This window comes from Equus asinus, chromosome 11 (genome assembly GCF_041296235.1).
Source record: "Equus asinus isolate D_3611 breed Donkey chromosome 11, EquAss-T2T_v2, whole genome shotgun sequence".
Taxonomy (NCBI): domain Eukaryota; kingdom Metazoa; phylum Chordata; class Mammalia; order Perissodactyla; family Equidae; genus Equus; species Equus asinus.
The window spans coordinates 15,109,638-15,127,700 of record NC_091800.1 but is presented as its reverse complement, the minus strand read 5'-3'; the positions used below and the strand labels follow the sequence as shown (position 1 = coordinate 15,127,700).

The 18,063-nt window shown below is 39.2% G+C and overlaps 1 long non-coding RNA gene across 1 annotated transcript in view; it reads right to left on the bottom strand.

Moving 5' to 3' along the window:
* Nucleotides 1-1,926: 1,926 nt before the first annotated feature.
* Nucleotides 1,927-18,063, bottom strand: part of LOC139046602 (uncharacterized) — a 114,255-nt gene continuing 98,118 nt past the window's right edge. Inside the window, exon 3 of the long non-coding RNA XR_011506857.1 lies at nt 1,927-2,148. This is a non-coding gene — a long non-coding RNA (uncharacterized lncRNA). The remainder of the gene's footprint in view (nt 2,149-18,063) is intronic.

Below are 18,063 nucleotides of genomic sequence, written 5' to 3'. Positions count from 1 at the left end.
GAGGTTCATTCATCTTGTAGCATATGACAGTATTCCCTTCTTTTTAAAAGCTGAATTATATTCTGTTGTATATATATATATATATATATATATATATGTGTGTGAATATATATATGCCACGTTTCCTTTATTTATCCATCCATCAGTGGACATTCAGGTTGCTTCTACCTCTTGGCTATTATGAATAATCCTGGAATGAACAGGAGTGTGTCAGAATACAGTTTTTAAGAACCTTGGGCTCATCTCTGACTCATGTGTTACCAAGTTCTCATAGCTTTTCTCGATCTCTCTTGTACCCCTGCCTTCCTTTCTAATTGACATTCCTTTCCATTTTGTTCAGGCACTTAGTGCTTTGCACCTGGATTACTGGAACAGTGCCTTAATTTTTCTTCCCCTTTTCAATCTCTTTCTACTTAGTCATTTTATACCCTGCCCTCCAATCACCTTTCCTAAAACTGCGAATTTATCATATTTATCCCATGTGTGAATTTCCACTGTCTATAGGAAGTGGGCCTGACTTATAAGGTCCTCCTTTCCTTCCAACTTTATCAACTATTTCCTGCCAGCTGCCAAGCTTCCACCAGGCAGGGTGATGGCAGAGAGGTTGCAGAGGCAAGGCTTTAGAGAAAGGAGCAGGTGAACCACACTCTCAAGGATGATGCCATAGGACTGCAGCCAAGATATGAGGCCCCCAGAACAAAGCCAATGAGACACATTTTGGCTAAAAGTTAAGCCTTACAGGAAGACACACAGACATCCACAGACACACACATACACATACAATGACAAAGCTGAGACTGGAAGTTGAGAATGAAGCCACATCCATCTTAGTCGGTCAGTTAATCCTACCAGAGTAAAACCAAAGGTAGAAACTAGGGCAGCTCACATAGAAGTCAGGAGCAAGGCTCAGAGAAGAGAGCAACGGGTGGCTGGTTGACCTGCTCCACCTGCCCTTGTTCATCTGGTTTTACTTGTTTTTAAGTGACTTTTCTATTTTAAATTGTTGAAGTATTATATTTGCATGTAGACAACTTTGAAAAGATAAGCAAGAAAGTAAAAAATTTATATAGACAAATAGATTTATATACATGTATATATAATGTTCCTATGTTAATAAAAATTTATTCTAACCATCAGCTTTAACACTGCCTAATATTCCACCAAATGTATTTAAGCAGTCCTCTATTCATTCATATTTATGTGAATATCTTTGTGTATAACATGGTCCTTTCCCAAGGTTGGAGTCTTAGAATTAGGGCTCTGTGTTCATGAATATGAACAACTTTAAGATTTTTGATACATATTGCTAAATTTCCCTCAGAAAGTCCACATGAATGTGCCAGAACTCTGCCTCACTACTCTTCCCGGCACTAAGTATTATCAACCTCTGTATTAACCATCCAGACCTTCATTCACAAATGAGATCAGGCCAAAGAAAATCAGCAGACGTTTGAGATAATAAATTTGCACAAATGAATAAGCAGAACAACTAACTCTGGAGAAAACATATATAATTCAAGGGATAGAAAGGAGTTTTAAAATTTCTTGCTCATATCCTCAGAGAAATATGAGAAGATATTGAAACCATAAAACAAACTATAGGCTGCTATGAAAAAGGAGCAATCAGAGAAAAAGATGTTTCTTGGTAATTAAAAAATACGATTTCCAAAATGAAAAATTCAACACAAGCGCTGAGAGACGCCCTTGGAGAAATTTCCCAAAATACAGCGCAAGAGGAAAAAAGTAGAAAATCTTAGCAACTAGCTGTATTGTCTGGCCTGTATTAACACAGAGAATAACAATAGGGCTTTAAGAAACGAGAATGAGAGAGGACTAACAGGAAGGTGGAGGAAAGTACAAGGATCAAAAGCGTCCTTATCTTTTTTTTTTTTTTTTTAAAGGTTTTATTTTTTCCTTTTTCTCCCCAAAGCCCCCCGGTACATAGTTGTGTATTCTTTGTTGTGGGTTCTTCTAGTTGTGGCATGTGGGATGCCGCCTCAGCGTGGTCTGATGAGCAGTGCCATGTCCGCGCCCAGGATTCGAACCAATGAAACACTGGGCCGCCTGCAGCGGAGCGCGCGAACTTAACCACTCGGCTACGGGGCCAGCCCCATAGCGTCCGTATCTTTAATCAGCGAGTCAAGAAAGCTGGCAATCAAAGAAGAAAAGTTTACAGGTATTACTTAGAGTTGGAAAGTTAACCACCAGAAGAGTCAAGACCACTGGTAACCGTCAAAACTTGGGGTGAGCAGAGGAGACGGGGCGGTGTGAGTTCATTCTCCTTCTTCCAAATCAGTGAGGCAAGAGATGCTGCTGTATATTTTGGGTCAAGAATTAAAGCTGTTTGCATATTATTTGGTGTTATACAGGTAATCATCAGAAGTGTTACAATCTAAAATTAATTTTAATTTAAAATTATTACTTGTTAATTTGTATTTTTCTGTATAATAGTCTTCTATATTGGAATTTTTTTTTGCTAGATACATATAATTATTTTATAAAGATAAAAATTACATTTTGCCAAGACAAGATGACTCACCAAGCTTTTTCAAACATGCAAATGTACATTTATGCTGCATAGAAGCAATGGCTTGGGTGGAGTTTAGGAGGCAGTAAGTGGAAAGAAAGTTGGAAGCTGGCCTACTTGCAAGAGACACCCTTGGGGTGCTTGGGAAGGCATCCAGAGACCCCCATTCCGTGGGCTACTCCAGAGGTGTAAACAGGCAGGATTCACAGTGAGGAAGCATATGTTTGGAGAAGGGGACAGAGAACCCATTTACGTTTTGGGGAGTTAAGTTAGAAGGGACAATAGGAAGGACCCACAGAAAATAGGGCAGGAGTTTAGGCCAGAACTGTTTGGTGAAGGGGCTGGAAGATGGCTAGAAGTGAAAATTTTAGCCATAGGCTCACTTGTCAAACATTCTTAAAGAGAACTAGAAGCCAAATTCAACAGATGAAATCCTTTTTTCAAGAAAGTTTTCTGGCTCTCTGCAGCATATTATTTATCTGTCTCGGTCTTCTGATCACAACAACAACTAATCATTCTTTTTTCTAAAGCATTATAACCCTTAAAATTACTCAACCCCTACAATATTCAGATACATGTATCTACCCTGTGAGTTTCTCCTCTGCAGGAAGAAAAATCTTTGCCTGCAACAAACACCTGTGGCCTGCCCACACAAAACTATTCTACCAGTTGCTCAATTTGCAGAGACCACACTCAGAGGAAAACTTTCTGTTATGTATTTCTTACGGTTATCCATTTTAGAAGTAATGACCCAGAGCCTCAGTGTCCAAAGTACTTGAGGAGGAAATGACACTGTGACTGCCATTGAGCTCAAAATTACACATACATCATATATGCTTTAGAAGAGTATTATCTTGCTCTTAACCAGAGCTCCTTTCTTTGATTTGGCCATCTTATTGATTAAGTGATATAGAAAAGGTTAAAAAATATCTGCTGTATGTGAAAGAGAAAGAAATATAGGGCTTATCCTTGTAGAAGAGAAAAACATAAGTAGAGTTATCAACTCCTCTGCTATTTCAAACAGGTAGTCAGAGGTAACCAGTAGGTTCTTCCTAGAAACTGTTGTTTGTTAGTGAAATGAAGGTGTTTTCCCTCATCTTAGAATTTACGATGCCTTACTTCCATCATTGTAGCTGCTAAGCTACTAAGAAACACAAACCCTTTTTTTTTGTGGTGAGGAAGATTCGCCCTGAGCTAACATCTGTGCCAATCTTCCTCTATTTTGTATGTGGGTGGCTGATACAGCATGGCTGCTGACAAGTAGTCTAGGTCCTCACCTGGGAACTGAACCTGGGCTGCCGAAGTGGAGCGTGCTGAATTCAACCACTAGGTCATGAGGCCCACCTCTACAAACCCTTTTAAATGGAGCATTCCTTCCAAGTTTATTCTTCCTGGATCAAAAATAATGAACCAGATTTATAGAACTGTTTTAAAGAGAGAGTGTCACTTGTAAAGAATCCAAGACATAAGAAATTCTAATGAATTTGAATCTTTACCAAACCATTCTTCTTGGGTTCAAAGACTCGGAGAAGGCTCAGTTAGGGAGTGCCATTTTAAAGGAGGCAAGAAGCTTTGTGTTACTCCTCCCCTTCATCATCTCATTAACTAGACGTGTTGACCCTCATTCTTACTTGGCAGCCAGTGAGAGCTAATTTGTTCTATAATCGGGAAGACTCTAGATATCCTGGATTACATAAAGGTAGAGGCTAGCTTTTAAAGTAATTTCTGGACTTTGGTTTCTTTGCTGCTTTAATAGGCACCTGGAACATAGTGGTGCCTGCAACCAGCTACTACTAAGAAACAAACTTCTGGAAAAGTTTTAAGTAAAAAAGGAATACCTGAGAAGAATGAAATTTAGAATACGAGTGTTTCTATTAAAATCGGCACATACTGGGTCAAAGCAGGTGAATTTCTTTTGTTGCCTCACCATCCTCTCCCAATCCATTCTCCAAGATCTTAAACAGTAAATTACACATTTACCACTGTATTCCAGGGACAACTTGCCTTACCAAGAACACATTGCTCTGTAAGTGTTCACCATGATTGAACAAAATGTCAGCAAACCCCCAGCATCAGTCGACTCAGAAAAGAAAAACAAAAGTCCAGGATCCATGAGCTGTGTGGCTTCCGGTCATGATGAATTATTTTAAAGAATACTGGCCAAAAATGCATCATAAGAGGATCAAGATGTTATCAAGATGGCATCGGCAGTACTTTACTGTTCATTTCTGGGAAATTTGATTTGGGCTGCAAACTTGGATAGTAATAGTGGGCGTAGACTTCTTACCAATGTCATGTTTGAAATGAAAGGGAGAGCAGCACTTTCACAGAGGAGATGAGTTTTAAAAAGCCGTTCTATTAAAGAATGGAGGATGTTATGTACAAATTCTGGGGAAATTGACTTGAATCCTCAAGAAATGCTGTGGGTTAATTTTTAGGATAACAGCATTCCCCTTTTGATAATTTTTTTCTTTTCCCACTACCATCACTAAAAATAGGGAGCTTAGATTCACACTCTAAGAGTTTCTAATGCCCAGGCATGACAGAAAAAAAAAATGCATATTTAACCCTTTTGTTTTCCAGCCAAAAGGGAGGAAGCAGTGTGGGCACTGGAGTTAGACTGACCTGGCTTGGATCCTGGTTCCTCAGCTCACAAGTTGTGTGACCTTGAGCAAGTAACCTAACGTCTTTTCTTCTCAGTTTCCTCACACTCAAACTAAGGGTTACACTAACACCTACAGTTTAAGGCAATTGGGAGCTAAGCTGTCTAACACTTGAAAATATTTAGCTAGGTTCCTGGCTCCTACTGCTATTATTTAACTATTTTAAACCTCCATTCTCTCATCTGTAAAAAAAAAAAGGAATAATTGTTTTGCCTATCTTACCATGTTGATATGAACACAACATTTACCTCATTGCTGGGTACATAATAAGACCTGGGTAAATATTAGCTATTATTTATTACTCTGACTTTTCAACAAAACAGCAATTATGACTCCAGATATGGCCTATTTAGAATGAACTTCAGAAACACTGCCATCTAGCGACACATCTAAACCTCCTCCAATGTTCCCTCTATTTTAAAAGCTCTAGTTCTATGGCCTTTTATTATTTCTGGCTCATTGATGAAATAAGCTCAGCTCAATCCTTTAAAGTCATGCTTTGAAAAGGGTGGTCACCCCTGGCCTCTGTCAGGCATCAGAGAACTGAGTAGAAAAGAAAACACATTGGCCATATTAGCCCTGTGTGGACTCAGGTTCTAATAATCCGTATGCTCCTCTCTTAACTGTTCCTGTTGACTCAACCGTGGACACAGTTTCCTTAAGTAAACTCAACCTGAATAATAATGGAAAATCAACAAAGCAGCAAAGCACAAAGAATTAGCTAGGGCATTACTCCACAGTGTCATAGTAATGTCAGATCACCTTGGGGTGCAGGGTGGTCAAAAGGCTATGGAAGAGCCATGGCCATTAAGCAGCAGGTCATGTGTGACTGGAGGCCAGGGACCTAAGGATTGTCTCAGCTAAGCAGGAGGGCTGTGGAAACCACCGGCCCCCAGTGGCATTCGTGTGTTCATACACTGGAACAGAAATTGCCCTAAAACAAACTGGGCAGGTTGGACTTCATGTAAAGAGCAAACACAGAAATGTGATAACTGAGGGTGACTTTTGCCTTCCATGCTTGAACGTCATTGGTTGTATTTTCATAATCTTGCTGTTTTTGTCAGGAAAGCACATTTGGGTAAAGAATTGCTCAGGTTCTAAATATTGAGCAAAATTCCCAGTTTAATAATGATTCTTCAGAATCTTTTGCTTCAACTACCCAGATAATAAAAGAAATATTTGAGAGTAGAGATAAAGAAGGAGGTCGGGCCTCAATTGCCTAGATTTCTATTTCTGCTTGACCTTTTGTTTCAGGACCTGGTCTCCAAACCTTGGCACCGTCCTCACTTCTTTAGGAAGCCTCAGCTGACCTCCGTAAGGAGGTCAAATTTTCCAGCAATGTTCTCATTGAACTGAGTACCCATTTTCTTAGGACTTATCACATTGCATTACATTTCTATGTCTGGTTATTTGATTAATGTCTCTTTTTCCCACTTGACTATAAGCTCCACGAGAGCAGGGGCCCTGTCTCCTTTTGCCTAACGTCACATGCCCACACCTAGCGCAGGCCTGGCACAGTGCAGGTGCTAAGTAAATGAGGAAAGTGGGAGATCATTCACTGCCGCCCCTGAACAGAAATGGATATGGCCTGTGGTAAAGACCTGCGGTCCCATTCACTGTCCACCCTGCGTTCTGGTTAAAAAAGACTGTCACAGGGAGATCAGGGGTCCTCAGGGAGAAAAAAATGGGGCTCTGGTGCCTGAAGGACAACATATATTTTGTTAGAAGTGGGAAAGTAATACCTCATTCTTCTACAGTTGCTCCAAAAGTAAACTTTGAGTTGGGTTTAAATGATTAAAATTCAGTTTTATATTGGTGGCATGAAATCATTTGATATAGAAAGTTTCTCCCTAAAAGGTAGTTAAATACTGCTTCACAAGTCTGATAGCAAGAGAATAGTCATGTAGAATGCTGCTTTCAGGTCAGCAGCCAACATACATGCGCATCAGGGCTCACTGCACTGAGAGAGGGAAAACGGGAAAATGAGGCACAAAAAACAGAGAGAATCTCAAAAATTAAACCTCAAGTCAACAAAGTAACTGTTTCAAGATTATATGCTACAGAATTCCAGTACAGCCTTATCCTTTAGATTCACAATAATAACTGTGGGCCTATGCTGTTCTTATCTATGTTGCCAAAAATTCACCAACTATTTTTAATAGAATGATATGAGATGGAGGAATAAAAGAAATGGTTCTTTTTCTTAAGGAGATTACATTTTATTTCCATGAGGAACATATTACATTTGGTATTGTAAAAAAGAAACTGACTTCTTACCTTATAAAAATAAAATAGCATTTTATTTTTGGAATATTTTTTGGTTAAGAGATATAAATTAATCTGATTTTATAGGTGGATCAAGAAAGGCATAGGAAGAAAACATATGTTTTCTTTTTAACATTTAATGCTGCAGATAGAATTAGTGCTGTATCGTAGTGTAGTTTTTGAGGGCTTCAGAGGGTTACAGAATGAGAAAGACTCTACTGCCTTCAGCCTAATGAAATGCTTATAACGGAGTCCAATAGAATCAAGAGGGCAACTAAACATCTGACAGCAATAGTTTTATAGGTTTTGTTTGATTTAAGGAGTACAACGATAGTCTGGTAGTCATCATCTAGTGTCAGAAATTAACTTTAAACTCTCTGGCGGCCATATCTAGTGAGTAATATCCCAAAAAGCTCCAAATGGGCTCCAAAAACGTAAGCTATATAGGCTTAGGGATGTCAGGAAAGAAATCCAGTTCAGTAATGAAGGCAGGACCTTAAACGACACTGAGCCCCATGATATGTTGATTTCTAAAAGATTAGATCCATGTAATCACTCAGACTCTTCTTCCACATGTTCTCCTGTGAATATATACAGAAATGTGAGTCAATAAATTGCACGTGTTGGCTGAGGTTCTAGCGTACTATGAGCCTCACGTCTTACATCTGAATTCTAAGATGACCGTGCCATCGCAGTAGGGTACATGCTAGTTCTTTTTTTTCCACTAGATTTTTTATCTTCATGATGCCATGGCTTTTTAGATAGGGCTGGGACCTAGGATTCTTGTGAAAAGTGTTTGCTAAGCCACATGTGTGTCCATTCTGCCCTTTGAGATTAATGGTATTAATGACAAAACTGGTGTACCTTACAGATTAAGTGAAATCATCTCAATGTGATGACCTTAGCTCATTCATATCTGGCATGTTCTGAGTAATGTAGTTGTTTTCATTTATATTTTAGTGTATGTATTACATTATCAACATTTCTTGGCCCATCAATCACAAGTGCTGTTTTAGGGAAATAAAAGATAATATGTTAAGGTTCAGTGCTGATAAATGATATTAGTCTGAAATTGGGGATCTTATAAATTTAATGGTAGACAGACTTCTGTTGCAGAAAGACTGACTGAAAGAACTGAAGGGAGAAGATGAAATTGGCATCAAATAATTTAGTTAAAAAGTTATGACCACCCTTTCACCCTACATTGGTGATACTAGTTAAATTTGAGTTCTTGTCAATTCCCTAAAGGACCAAGTTTTCTCTTTGTTACAATATGCATGGATGTATTCCTAAAAGATTACATATAATCTAAATTTGTGTAAGATTAAATATATCATAAACACTAAGGAAGAGGTTTCCTTCTCCCCAAAACTAAGTAGTAATACTTATACGTTGCAGTTAGTTCTAATATATGTCACAAGGAACTACTACAATAGCTGAAGTGTCAAGGTTTGTGAATTATTTATTTAAAAGACCCCTAAAACTTCTTGTTTTTGAGTGTATCAAAACTCGAAGTCAAGAGTGTATGCAAGATTATCCCTATAGCACTATCCCTTTTATTAATTTGCACTTGACTATGCTTTCTTAAATGGGACAGAAAGGGGTAAAATTTCAGCCATTATTCTGGGAATGCAAGACAAGGTTAATTGACCCTGGAGGCAGGTCTGTGCTCACCTCTATCATAGAGTTTCATCATTCCACAATCGTAACTGCTTTGTGACCTGTCTGTGTTTCTAACTGAGCTCCTTGAGGATGGCAACTGTGTCATAGCACATGGAATGAATTCAATAAGTATTTGTTCACTTAATAATTTGGATTTATACAAAAGCAAAATAGGAAGTCAATTAACTTTACAAATTCCTTGACAATACACGTATCGGTTGTACTTAGAATTATCTTAGAAAAATTTGATTTGAGGAATTTTCCTGTTGTGTGGACTCTTTTTGTTTCTTTAAGCCAAGTATATTTGTACTTATTTTTCAGGAATTCCAAACTCTTTATTAACATTAATTCTATTTATTTCAATTAACTTTGTTGTGTTCCTAGTCTGTGCAAGCTTCCGTGCTATGTGCTAAGAAAACGTGATGAATTAGACACAATTTCCATCCTCAAACATTACACCTGCAAATAAATGATTACAATATAGTATGAGAAAAGTAATGAGAGATATATCTCATCACTTTTATTTATGTGTATATATAAAATACACACTTAGCATGGGGAGGGAGGATCAAGTCTGTTCAGATGAGTCCAAAAGTCTTCCTGACAGAAGTGACATCTTAGCTGAGGTTTCGAGGATGAGTAGTAGGTGACTAATGAGTGAATACTGGGGAAGGAGGAGGAGGAAATCATCCTGGGCAGATAGAACCATATGTGCACAGGCACAGAGATGTGGGACGTCATGGATGGAGACAAGTGTGCAAGGGAGGCTGTGTTGGAGAATGTGGTTAGAGAGGCAGGCAGGGCACTTATTATGTAGGGCCTCATATGCCATTTTAAGGAGCTAGCCCTCAATTCTATAGCCAAGAGTTTTAGTATGAAACGGCCATGCTCATACTTGTGTTTTAGGGAGGCCACATTTGTGGCAGGAGGAGGATCAGAGAAGGAGAAGATGATAAAGCAGGCAGTTAAAAAAAATGCTGGAGAGTCCCAGAGGGAGTGCAGAGGAAGGGATAGACTCAGAGAGATACAAGAGGCAAATCAGCAGAACTTGGAAGAAAGGCTATGTGGGGTGGTGGTGAGTACTACACTAGGCTATCAGCATCTCATGAACATTTCCGAAATTCTCCAGACAAGTTCTTCTGTTTCTCAACAGAATCACCTGAGGAGCTATTTAGGCGAAAACCTCAATGCCCAGACTCAGGAAACCAGATTCTCTGGAGGTGGAAGCCCAGGTCAGTGTGATTCCAATGTGCAGTCAATACTGAGAACCGCTGGTCTCGACAGCGACTCTTCTCTCAAGTTATTTGTGGAGAAAATGAGAGCTTAAGTGATGCATCAAAAGTCACAGATAATGGGAAATAGGATTCAAACCCCAGATGTCCAGCCCAGGGGCCTGACCACCGGATTGAATTACCCCTAGGAACAACAGCAGATGATTGACCAGCACTGACAAGTCAAGTCCATGGCATTCATTCACTCATACTCCTGCATGCCCAATGCTATCAGAAACTGACCATACTGAGAAATAGAAGACACTTTTACTTCCCAAGATGACACTCAAGATGATGACAAACTGATTAGAAACACATAATACTTCTACCTGAAAAGCCAGAGAACATATGATACAAGATATAATTAATGGTAGAAGCACTTACTGAAAGAGCCATAGGAATTCAGAGACGTGAGAGTTAACTCTGGAAAAGATCACTCCGGGAGGAGAAAAGACTCATCAAAATGTAAACTTGAAATTGTGAGTATTTTAAAAGGCAATGAATGGCACTTCATGAACTTTCAGCAACAATCCAATTAATTCTGACAGGTATGTGCATAAGTCATTGAGTATTGCTTTTACTAGGCGAGATTTAGTAGATTCAGGAGTTTACAGCCCTTGTACAATTTTTGTTATAAATCAAAATGTAGATGCAGCCATTTCACTCATGGAAAGATTAGGTCAAATGGAGAAAAATACAATTAACAGTGAAGCAAAATGAATTATTATTAAGCTCATGCAGCTCTGAAGAATACTCTTTAAAAGTGTTACTTCAGACAGAGTAGATAATCTATTTTTAACTGGTATAGTGATAATATTCTCACTGTGTCTACATGTAAATATCATAAAATGCAAATTTAGTTAATACTCAAGAGTTTATTTTGAGAATAAGAAAAGACCCATTTTCCATAATTATCACACTTGTTAGCCATCCAATAACCATCATTCCTTCAACTCTCCTTCCTTTGCAGACCCACAGAACTTGGATTTCATCTCTCCTATGACACTGTCTACATTTAGTTTTGAGTTTTAGATATCTAGGCACAATCCACTACACTGTACACTCCCAGAACCACGCACTGTGGTTGGCAGGGGGCATAGTGAGTGACTAAGTGAATGGACCCTGGCCTCACACCACCTCGGTTCAAGTCCTGGCTCTGCCATTCACTAGCAGGATGATCAGAAGTTATCAGCACCTGTGTGTTTCAGTTTCCTCATCTCTAAAATTAGAATACTAATGGTATCTGACCTCAAAAGATTGTGGTGAAGATATAAGCACTTGTGCAAAGTGCTTATAACAGTGCCTTTAACACAGGACAATAGATGTGGGTTATTGTGATATTGTGCTTTGTAACAACAAATGTATATTTGGTCTTTGTTCTCTTCCTGGCACAGACTTCCTAAAACCCTCGGAATTTTCTGTGAAGAGAGAGAAAAAGGTGTCATTTGTTATGTTAATGAGGTGACTTTTGGAAAGCACCTAAGGGTGGCGGCTTGTTATCAGTGGAGCAAACCACGTGATTAGAGGGTTGGCAGTTTCAGTCCCACCCACAACTTCAGGGGAAGGAGGAGGGCTGGAGATCACATTCAATCACCCATGGCCAGTAATTTAATCAACCATGCTATGTAATGAAGCCTCCATAAAAACCAAAAAAGGACAGGGTTCAGGAAGCTTCTCGGTTGGTGAATGCCTGGAGGTGCTGCGAGAGTGGTTTGCTTCGGAAGGGCATGGAAGTTCTGTGCCTTTTCCCCATACTATGCCCTTCGCATCTCTTCCAACTGGATGTTCTTGAGTTATATCCTTTTATAATAAACTGGTGATCTAGTAAGTAAAATGTTTCTCTGAGTTTTGTGAGTCACCATAGCAAATTAATCAAACCTGGGAGGGGGTCGTTGGAACCTCCAATCTATAGCCGGTGGGTTAGAAGCACAGGTGACAAGCTGAACTTGCAATTGATGTCTGAAGAGGGGGTGCAGTCTTGTAGGATTAAGCCCTTAACCTGTGGGATCTGGTGCTATCTTTAGGTAGATAGCGTCAGAATTGAGTTGAATCGTAGGATACTCAGCTGGTGAAGGAGAATTGCTTGGTGTGGGGGAAAAAACCCACACACTGAAAGTGGGTGAGAATTGTAGTTTTTGTAGTGTCTTATACTAGTATGTGTCGAATAGATATTGGGTGGAAGGATTGATGGATGAACAAATGACACAGAAATAAAACATCTGATAGAAGAATAACGATATTCACTACAACCAAGACTTGGTCTTTTTTCTGATGTAATTGAAACCTTAGTAATTACCAGACAACTTCTATATCCTCTCTTTGACCTTTATAAAATAATCATGTTAATATTTTCTTCCTCTCTTCAAACTGCCATGGAGATTAATTCTATAGCGTTTTTCACTGAAGTGTTTGAATATCATGTTTTGCAAGTACAAAATATTATTTTTAATTATCCTACTTTTATGCAAAATTTTCCAGAAGGAGTGGAGGAGCTATTTTGAAGGAATCCTCAAAGAGGTTAATATTATATTCTTTGTTCAAGTTAGCAGATTTGGAGCATCGCATGTGCTAATTCTCTAGTAATATAATTACATACCTCTTACTTGAGTGTGGCATCTGCCAAAGCACATATAGTGAAGACAGACAGAGCCCCTATCCAGGGATTGTGGTGAAAAGAACAAGACAGTGACCACGCCTTTTAAGGAAAGTAACATCATCCTGCTACATGTTGAAAAACTCCAAATACAACAAGCACAGGTTTCCTTACCTATGTAAAAGCATTAACCTGATACCTATTTGAATTGAAGGGATCCCTTCTCTGAGATCAATGTCTTACGAGAGATAAACTCAAGGACTGTAGAGGACGCTTAGTGCACAACCCATGGGAATAAAAATATATGTCAACCATGGATTTATTAAGTAATTTCTGCACAAGCTGCACCTAGGAGATAGATCACAGGGGCTGAGTTATTGGAGCAGAAGTTCCCAGACCTAACACAAGTGGCATGGCTAGTCTTGAATTTACAACTCACTGAAAGGAAGGAGGGAGAAAGAACTGATCGGAGAAAACCTACCATCCCATTTAGGTGGTTTGATAAATTGTGATTTGTGGAAAGTGCTCATTTCAAAGCCTGCGTGTTTTATTCTATGAGTTTATGCATTTAGCCACATATTCTGCTGAGGAAACTGAAGGAGCTGCCTGAGTTTTGTTTCTTGGCCTCCGGGAGGCAGAATGGACAGTAGCTTTTAAACCGAGGGACTTTTCCTCCATCAGAAGATTTCTGTCATTCCAGGCCTTGATCTGTATCCCAAGTCTTTGAAAACCAATGAGAAATTATTCCAAATGGCATTTTCCATATAATTTCACTGCAAAGGCTTTTAAAGATGAGAAGAGCCTTAGAGATCATCTAGTGACGACTTTCTCATTTTATAGATAAGGAAATGGAGACTCAGAAAAGCCACCAGCCTTGGCCAGGTCACACAGCCAAGCCCTGGTAGAGTCAGGACTGGATTCCAGTGCCTCAGACGCAGAGCAATGTCCTTCCCCTGCTTGAACTAATGTTTTCCTCAATTAGGTTGGATTGTGCTATAATTACTGCACTTACTTAAGAACCTAATTTATTAAAACAATTTAGGGCATTAGGAAGACTATGATGCAACAAAACAGTGATGTGCTGATCATTGTTGCTTATACCAAAGATATGGAGGAAAAGCCTCAAATGGCAGACTGCTCATAGATATGCAGAAAATGATTAAATGGTTGACAAAAAATGTTTGTTCTCAACCAGGTAACACAGAAATTCTAGAGTGAGCAGAGTGATCAGTAAAAAAGCTGTTTGCAAAGCTTTCAAACTCATTTTGCCTTATCTAAAATATTAGACTCTGTTTCAAACTCTCATATCACTGACTTCCTTATGATTCAACTAGATACACATGCTTAGTCAACCATAAGTATTTCTCTCATGCCTACTATGCACCTTTTAATCCTGTTCTCAGTGATAAGCAGAAGAATACTCTAAACATGTTTGAATTTGCAAAGCAAAATTAGCTAAAGAAAAGAAACTTTATAATACTCACAAAAGATTAGATTTATGTGCCCAATACACGATGCTTATTAACAGACAGCATTGACTTTCTATTCTTTATATCTGTGTCTATATACATATTTGTCTATATAGATACTGTATATATATATACCTATATAGGTACTGTATTTGTATATAGATTATCTGTACCTCTATAGACATATATGTATATAGATACAGATATTGATATATATCTTTTTATGTGTCTGTGTGTGTATATATTTATAGCACCTCCCTTGACCTTGGCTTTGTTCCTGGAACACAAAGTAGCCAAGGTACCAAAGAGTAAACTTTTCTTTGACTTGAGAATCTTAACCCATTCAGTCTATTTAGAAGCTTAGAAATTCTTGGATGGGATGACCTCCCAAAAAATAGTGAATGAAAATGCATAACTTAATGGTATTGCTGGACAACAGACCACAAAAATAAGCCTTCAGTAAGATCAACTTTCATTTTACGTTCACACCTTTCAGCAGCAAGGTCTGTTTTTCCAAGTAGTTTGCCTTCGGATGCTTGGAGTTCTTTGAAGCTAGGAGCCCAGGTTATTCTGCAGGGTTGGTGTATCTTAGAGAACCAAAACAGTGCCCTTTGAGTGACTGGAGAAGGCAGTGCCTATGAGGACTGACTTCAGAGACCTAAATGTTTGTCTGGACCAATGCTAGTGTTTGAAAGCCTACTAGTAGTGAAGTGTTCGTGCAGGTCCTCTTAAAGCAAATCAAACAAACAAACTAATAAAATCTCATTATTCCTTATTGCATAAGTAATATATATTCATTTTAGAGTAATCATAAGGTGATATAAGATAACGATAAACAAAAAGAGGAAACAAGAATAACTCATAGTCCTATCACCCACAGGTAAGTATCATTATGTGTAGTCCCCAAGTGCCAGATATATTTTTTCTCTAAAAAGGAAACTTGGGACAGTATATGTTTTACAACTTGCTTTCCTTTTCTCTTTTCTTTTGCTGGGAAAGATTCACTTTGAGCTAACATCTGTTGCCAATCCTCCTCTTTTTTTTTTCTTTTCTCCCCAAAGCCCCAGTATATAGTTGTATATTTTAGTTGAGTCCTTCTATTTCTTCTATGTGAGCCCCCTCCACAGCATGGCTACTGACAGACAAGTGCTGTGGTTCCATGCCAGGGAACTGAACCCAGGCCACTGAAGCGGAGTGCACTGAACTTTAACTGCCAGGCCATCAGGGCTGGCTCATAACTTGCTTTTCTTATTTCTCTCCAAATACAGAACTATTCTCCTTTTGCATCATTTTAAATATATGTACAGTATTCCTTTGCAAAGATGAATGCTTTTATTTTACAAATCCCCTAATGTTGGACATTTAGTTTAGTTTCAATTTTCTAGTAAGATAAGCAATACTGCATTGAATTTCTTTGTAGGTAAATCTTAGAACAAATCCATGATTTGTCCTATTCCTTAGGATAAGTTTTAGAATTCCTAGGTTAAGAGTATGCTAATTTTTAAAGCTTTTGGTTTTATTTTTTAAACTGCTTTGTGGACAGACGATACTAAAGTAAAATCCCACCAATACTGCCAGCGCTGGTTATTGTCATTTTGTTTAATCTTTGACAGTTTGACAGCAAGAACTCAGCAGAGGGCATTGCTGTATTGTAGGTCCTCTTATTAAATGGGAGCATTTAGTGAGAACCTGTTTCTTGGAATGAACACCCCTTGTGTAACAACACTGAGCTACACGTTTGGCTATACAGGCAGATATGAAGTGGTCCATGTCCTCAAGAAGCTTAAGTCAAGGGAGAACAGCTAAAAAGCATTCAGTCTCCAAAGAATGAAAAAGGAGAGGTTTAAGGAGAAGCTGTTTTAAAGAGGGTAGGGATAGTGCAAAGTGTGTGATAAGCTAAGTTTGCCTGGACAAGCCACAGGACCTAGTTTACTCAAATGACTGCCTTGGGCTACTGACGCTCATTTTTACTTGGCTCTGCTGAGCTGGCTGGCATTGGGGCTGGTTAAATTTGTAATACTAAATGGTCCGTGTCTGCATCAAGGAACAATGGAGCAGTAATTTTTCTTTTCTAATGGTTGGTTACTGCTGTCCTTTACATGAACCGCTAACAATGGGCTCTCTCCCATGGACATCTTTGAAATACTCTCCTCCCATGGAGGCTGCTGACCTGTGGTTATGCAAGAGTACCTTTCTTGTCACGTTGGGTCACAGTGATCCCTACAGGTGTGTGGCTCATCATAATCCTTTATACTTGAGTTTATGGCTTTTTTTTTTTTACAAGATTAAAAATGCATTTGTAGCACAAATCATCAATCCCCATGTCACTTGGCTGAACTGTGCATGTTTATGCAGCTGCTTACTCCTGACACACTCTCTTGGGAAGGAGACAAAAGTTCTGAATGTACCTTTTTGTAAATCAGTAAATAGCACAGAGTCTGAATAAAAAAAAATTAAATATTTTCATTTCAACAGCCTTGCCAATGGGGCAGTGGCTGTGTACACACTGGCCAACGAAAAGATCTCCGTTTCAGGCATCCTCATGGAAGCAACAACCAGTACTTAGGATATAGAAGGTGTTTATTTCTTCTTTAAAGAAAACTGGAGTTTTTCAGGATTGCAATACTTTGCCCTCATTGTTTGTTTGGTTTATTTTAGTTTATGAGTAGCAAAATCTGGAAACAATCTATTTTGTAGTGGGTCCTTACAACTGGAGTTGTAGCATCTCCCCCCCTCTGGGGGACTTCCCTGTTCTACACAGCTGTGCTGATCCCCACTCACTTCCTGCCTTGAGTCCTCTTAGAGGTGCTTCAGGCTTTCACCCCGCTTCCTCTGCCTCTCCCTTAGCAGCTCAGTAACATCAGTTTCCATTGTTTCCATTGACTGATCCAATAATCCTTTGAGGTAGATACAGATCAGAAAGCTGTATCAACAAGAATCAATGACTTGTCCAAGATCCCCATGTTTTCTGAAGGACCGCAGGTCATTCCGCACCCTTTATATGTGGGAAGAAGCTTCTCTCAGGATCAGTCAAGAACATGTTGTAAGAGGACCCTTAGCAATAAACTCCACAGCAGGATGGAAACTTCTGCCATGGTGGCACAGTGGGAGGGAGGCTGAGTGTGTGCCCTCTACTGAGCTGTCCCCAACTCTGTCACCACAGGTCCAGTTCTCTCTTTCAGTCCTTTCGAAGATATTCCAGTTATAAGCTAGTTTCTTTTCATCATTTGTGAAGTTTGAGATGTAAGGGGAAGTCTGTTGATTATGAAAGATCAAGCCCATCGTGGTTCAAAAGATGCTTGTGTTGATGGACGTGTGGGGAGCAGTCCACAAAACGTCTTTCCTCTCTAACCTCATACTATTTCACAATGAACTCCTGAATGTGCTATATGGCTGTTTTTGACCCTAAACAGGTTCATCATTTCATAATTTAGTCATTCAACAAACATTTATGGAGCTGCTACTCTCCTGGACACTGAGTTTGAAACAAGGTAAATGCAGCAACGTCCCTATCTATCCCCTCCCCACCCAACCACCACCCTGTTGCTCACAACACAACAAGGTCTCAGGCTTTCTTCTTCCTGGTGAAGCGGTGCCAACAGAGAGTCCCAGG